Source organism: Silene latifolia, chromosome Y (assembly GCF_048544455.1).
Source record: "Silene latifolia isolate original U9 population chromosome Y, ASM4854445v1, whole genome shotgun sequence".
Taxonomy (NCBI): domain Eukaryota; kingdom Viridiplantae; phylum Streptophyta; class Magnoliopsida; order Caryophyllales; family Caryophyllaceae; genus Silene; species Silene latifolia.
In genome coordinates this window covers 242,053,256-242,059,334 of record NC_133538.1, presented here as the reverse complement: position 1 = coordinate 242,059,334, position 6,079 = coordinate 242,053,256, and the positions used below count along the sequence as shown (strand labels likewise).

Below are 6,079 nucleotides of genomic sequence, written 5' to 3'. Positions count from 1 at the left end.
GGTGAGATGCAAGCCATAAGTATGAATGTGACATTAGTAGCCACGTCCCATGCAATGTTTGTTAAGAGGTTTTCAAAGTAATGACTATGGTTTCCATTCATGTGTTTTGTATTGGTTGATCTCTTACTGATCCACTTCATATGATTCGAATTCTAATCACATATCTATATTATATTTTCTTGAAATGCGTGCCTTTGTCTAAACGACCGTATTCTTGTCTTTCATATTATTTAATTATCTCACTTGAATAGTTGAGTCTTTATTATGCTAATGTTGATCTATCCTGTTCTATCTCATTTAATTGCCATTTTTAAATATAAACTTGTGTTCATATCTTTTGTAAGTATATCTTACATGATTTACTTAATTAAGTTCTTTGTTATGTTCATTTTAACAATTTGTGGCTGGGAGAACCTTGAGTTACTCCTCACTGACTGTGGCTTTCATGTTTACATGAATGTCAGGTTTGTGAAGATGCATTTGTAGGGTTAGACGTGTGAGCTACCTTTGACTAGTATTCGGTTTATTAGGATTGCTTAGACTCACCTTTTATCGTTTTGTCATTCGAGGGATATATTTTCCCTCACCTTTGCCTATCACGTTTGTATAAACTTAACTTTATTTCCGCATTCTTTATTTATGTTTTAGGTTTTAATGAACCAGCGCTTTAAACTTTAAAAGTTTCAAAAATTTCCTAAAATTCCGTATTTTCTTATTGTATTTTCTTACCGTTATTGCGGGGGTTCACAGTTGGTATCAGAGACTTTGTTGCTCCCGACGCACACATGTGTACCCCAAACTTAAATCTTGAACTTGACCTTGAATAGTGAATGAGAGATGGGTAGAACTAAGGACCTAAGTTGGTAGTCTCTTTGTGTATGCCTTTTGTTAAGTGCTAACTTGATTGATTTATTTGGTGTCTTGATAAGATGGTGCGACCAACCGAGGTGGAGAATACTATCATGCGAGCCCTTACTCTAATTCTTCGAAATCAACGGAATGTCAATGCTCAAGTCAATCATCATCCTAACTTCTGTGGCAAGAGACCCTTTGTGCCCTCATCTTCGTCATCTTCTAACAACAAGAAGAAGAAGCTCATACCAAGTCGACAAGTGCAAGGTGGACAAGCTTCCCCGTCGGAAGACAACCCTGAGGAGACCCGTAAGTGCATCAAGTTTAGGCAAGCTTATCACCCCGGGATTGGATGCTATGATATGCCCTTGATGTGTTACCATTGCAAGAAGCCCGGACATCTCATCAAGGATTGCCCCGAAAAGAAGACTCCTCCTCCTCAGGCTCCGGAAGCTAAGCCAAGAAGAGCCATTCATGTCAAGAATCAAGTCGGAGCCGCCGTTCATCCCGACACCGTTACGGGTGTGTTTTCTATCCTTGATCAACCTTACCTTGCTTTTATCTCGTGATGCTCATCCTTCTTCTAAACTCATTTTGTTTTACCATGGGATTTCCCCTTGTATCCTTCTTCCTGCCTTACCCTTGAATTACTTTTTGTAAATTTATCTTCTTGACTCACCTTTGTACCTTTCCCTCTTCCTTGACCATAAGCTTTATCGTTCATGCATCTCCTACTCTTTTCGTCGTGCTTCCCGTTTGGATTCTAGTCTAGAGCCTTATAAAAACTCTACCTTTGACATCCTTGTTGACCTGACTTCGACTCTTAGCCCTAGGAAGTTCATCATAGCTCTTTTGTTGGTTAAGTTTGGACTCCCTTAGCGTACTTTGTATTTATGATGTCTAAGTTACTTTTCATTTCGTACAATTCCTAAACACTTCAAGCTACTATTTCTGGTTTGTTGTTAAAAATTTATGTTACTTTTACAAAACTTTACCTATTTTAAAGGTTTGAAAGTGAAAATTTGATTTAGCTCCCTATTTGTTCTTTGAATATAGGCTCCTTTATCTTGATTTTGATTGCTAAACCCGAGTTGCTTTTAATTTTGCTCAATTTCTAACTAACTTTAATCTATTTATGATTCTTTGTCAAAGTTTGATAAAAAGTTTTTTAGGAACTTAACTCCTTTTAGACTTTAAAAATGAATCTTTTAATTTTCATTTGACTTTTGTAAGATAAAATTTGAGTGGATTACTATTTTCATTTGGTTTTAACGTTGATGGGATGTTAGGACTCGTTATTAAAGACGTCTAATAACTTGTTCTACGCTTATCGGCGAATGATTTTGTTTTGAATTTGTCTTTGACTTGGAAAGTTAGCACTCTTGTGTGCACGACAAGAGCAATTTCGTTCCATGAAAGAGACTTATACTTTTGAAAACTCTCCATAAATATTTTTGGAAGTATATTGATTTTGGATTTTTGCAAATAATTTGGTATTTGACCTTATCTTTGATTTGGAATGCTGATGTTCTTGAATGCGCAACGAGAACACTTCCGTTCCTTTGACGAGAATCTGGTACTGTTGGAAAATTCTACTTGAAAATTTTGAAGGGATTTTAATTCTTACAATAAGTAACCTTTTAATGATTTAGTTACCAATTTCAAAAGTCCCGCTTTATCTTCATAACCTTCCATTTTCTACTTTCAAGTTTCGAGGACGAATCTTTTTAAAAGGTGGGGTGATTGTGACACCCGCGAATTTCCCATTTTTAGAATTTATAATTTATTTAACCATTCTATTGTTCTATTTATATTTTAAATTATTTAATTTCATTTCTTAAACATAATTTTTATAAAAGTTACATTTTTTATAAGCTTGTTTATATAAAAATATATATTTTCCGTCTTAAGATATAGTAGATTTAAGACGTATTTCCGTCAAGCAAAAGATCGTCACATTTCTCATGTGAGACTAGTTTAATCCCGACCTATCCCATACCGACAACACATTGCTCACTTTTTGTACCTAAGTAAAATTATATCTTTTGTCCACTCACACACTCTCACACTCACACCAAAAAAATATATAGACGAGCCAATCCCAACCACCCCATCCTCTTTCTTTTTCGAAAAAATCCCCGGAAAACATCACAGCAAACACAACAATACTCAAAGCCTTAAACACTATTTTTGCGTGACTTTCAAACCTAGATTTCTCCCTCATTTCTCAACCATTTCCTTTGATTTTTGCGCCATTATCTTCCCCTTTCCATCCTTCAACTTTCTAGGTAAGAAAGTTCCGTTTTTGTTGAGTTTTCGTCTTGACCCGTATTAAAGTGTTGCGTTTTGGTAGCCAATTTCATGTATTATGGTTGCTAGGTGAAGGATTCGAAGACCCGGAGGAAGACTCGAGCTTTGTGGACCGTTTACTTGAAGATTAAAGAGCTTTTATGGTAACGGTGATAGGTTACTCGACAAAAACGTCGAAATTTCGTTCTATGGGTCGTTTTATATACTCTCGTATGATAAAGTTTGGTTCTTTATACTTTACTCATATGTATGGTTTTATTAGTCTCTTTACATGCTTATTTAAAGTAGTTCCATAGCTTGTGACCCCTTAATATTTTCGGGTATGGTGGGTTTTATTCGGGTGGATTTTCGTCTCCAAAGACGGGTAGAAATGGCCTGTTTTACACAGTAAATTCGAGTGTTGTTGGAGTAAATGGAGTGGCTTATAATCATATATTTAACGTGCTTTTTTTCCGTCGCAACCTTGCTTTCATTTCCATCTTAATTTGTAGTTGAATGGACTGTTTTGGAAACGGAGTATGTAGCCTTCAGGACTATTTTTTAGCGTGCTTTATACCAGGGAATTTCCGTCTTAATATTGTCTCAAATGTTGTCTTATTATAACTCATCTTTGGACTGTTTTATGGGAAAAAATGAAGTAATATGGGACGGTTTTATACTCTATTTTGGGTAGTCGAATCTTGGGTTGTTTGACACGGTTTTGAAACTGGTATAGGGCTGTCCACAGCCTGCCTATGGGGCTGCACACGGCTGCCCTATTGGGCGTGGTAGTGGGACTAGTTAGGTTTCTAACGTGGTGCTTGTAGGCGGCTGTTTTTAAGTCGTAATGTCGTCGTAAATTTTCGTCTCAAACATGCTCAAAAAATTGTTATGTCGTTTACTTTTATGAGTGCTTTGGATGAGGGATTGATGTAGTGTGTTGGACCGCCTTTGAAGGTGTTGGTCACAGTAGGGCTGACCGGGGCGGCTGGCCGTGAGTTGGCAGCAGGGCCACGGCATGGCCGTTGCTAGGGTGGTCACGGGCTGAGTAGCCAATACTCCTTACTTCCGTCCTTCCTTTGTTTTTCCTTATGTTTGTCATGTTTTGTTAGCTTGGGTATGTCATGCTTAATAAGTTGGGTTTATTATGTTTCATATATTGGACTTATTATGTTTTATATGTTGGACTTATTATGTTATATATGGTGGGCTTATTATGTTTTACTTGTTGGGCTTATTATGTTTTACTTGTTGAGCTTATTATGTTATATTAGTTAGGCTTGTGTGCTTCAAGCTTTTGGGCCAACTCAATATGTTAGTGTGGACTTATGAATGACCCACTTGTGTCGGTTTCATTTTATTCCGTAATTTTACGTAATGTAAATTATTCATTATTGCTTGTTATATTTTATCTAACTGGCATGTTAAATTATGAAATGAAATATTTATTATTATGTTACAAGTATGAAAGATTTATTATAAATGATTACTTGTAGTGAGTCGTATTCTTATGATAATGCCTTTATGCTATACCTTATTGCTTGACTTATCTTTACGCCCTACTTGCGCCGATCTGCCAATTATGGGTTTAGCTCATATCTTCCGCCTCTTTCGGACTGTCCTGACGATTGTGGGTTCTCGAATTCCGATCTGTTGTACGAGTCTTGGATGCGGACTGTCCTTCCACATGACGAATCGGGAACTGTACTGTCCCGAGAGTCTAGCCAGATTTAGACTAGGACTGAGTCTTTGTGATTATCATTGTCGTCCTACCAGGGGAATTATATTTAATGAGTAGTAAAGGTCTTGCTTGGTTATAGATATTGTCATTGTTTGGATGTGAGAGTCTTGGTCCTATCGGATACTAAAGGTGAGATGTAAGCCTTCTAGTTGCGATATGATCATCGGGATTGATGTTCCCATCCGTTCTTATGGTGAGATGCAAGCCATAAGTATGAATGTGACATTAGTAGCCACGTCTCGTGCAATGTTTGTTAAGAGGTTTTCAAAGTAATGGCTATGGTTTCCATTCACGTGTTTTGTATTTGGTTGATCTCTTACTAATCTACTTCATATGATTCGAATTCCAATGTCATATCTATAATATATTTTCTTAAAATGTGTGCCTTTGTCTAAACGACCGTATTCTTGTCTTTCATATTATTTAATTATCTCACATGAATAGTTGAGTCTTTATTATGCTAATGTTGATCTATCTTGTTCCATCTCATTTAATTGTCATGTATAAATATAAGCTTGATGTTCATATCTTTTTTAAGTATCTTACATGATTTACTTAATTGAGTTCTTTGCTATGATCATTTTGACAATTTGTGGCTGGGAGAACCTTGAGTTACTCCCCACTGACTATGGCTTTCATGTTTACATGAATGACAGGTTTGTGAAGATGCCTTTGTGGGGTTATACGTGTGAGCTAGCGAGCACCTTGGACTACTAGTCGGTTTATTAGGATTGCTTAGACTCACCTTTTATCGTTTTGTCATTCGAGGGATATATTTTCCCTCACCTTTTGCCTATCACGTTTGTATAAACTTAACTTTATTTCCGCATTCTTTTATGTTTTAGGTTTTAATGAACCCGCGGTTTAAACTTTAAAAGTTTCAAAAAATTCCTACATTCCGCATTTTTCTTGTTGTATTTTCTTACCGTTATTGCGGGGGTTCACAACCGCCACTACCGCCACCACCACCACCACCACCACTTAGATACACATGTACCTAGAGCACTTATAAGTGTATCTAGTCTCATATTAAATGTATCCACCAACTATGACTGCCACCCCAACCCTCAACGCCCACCATCGTCGCCTCCGCACCACCACCGCCACCTCCACCTCCACCGTCACCACCATTACGAAGCTAATCCCAACTAACACTACACAACTACCACCACCATCCCAAAGACAAGACCGGTGACA

The 6,079-nt window shown here is 37.2% G+C and overlaps 1 long non-coding RNA gene across 1 annotated transcript; it reads left to right on the top strand.

Annotated features, from left to right (window-relative positions):
- The first annotated feature begins 2,958 nt into the window (after window positions 1-2,958).
- Window positions 2,959-5,705, top strand: LOC141633892 (uncharacterized). The gene is made up of 3 exons (XR_012538645.1): window positions 2,959-3,140; window positions 3,232-3,305; window positions 5,539-5,705. It is a non-coding gene; the product is annotated as an uncharacterized LOC141633892 (long non-coding RNA).
- Window positions 5,706-6,079: the final 374 nt, after the last annotated feature.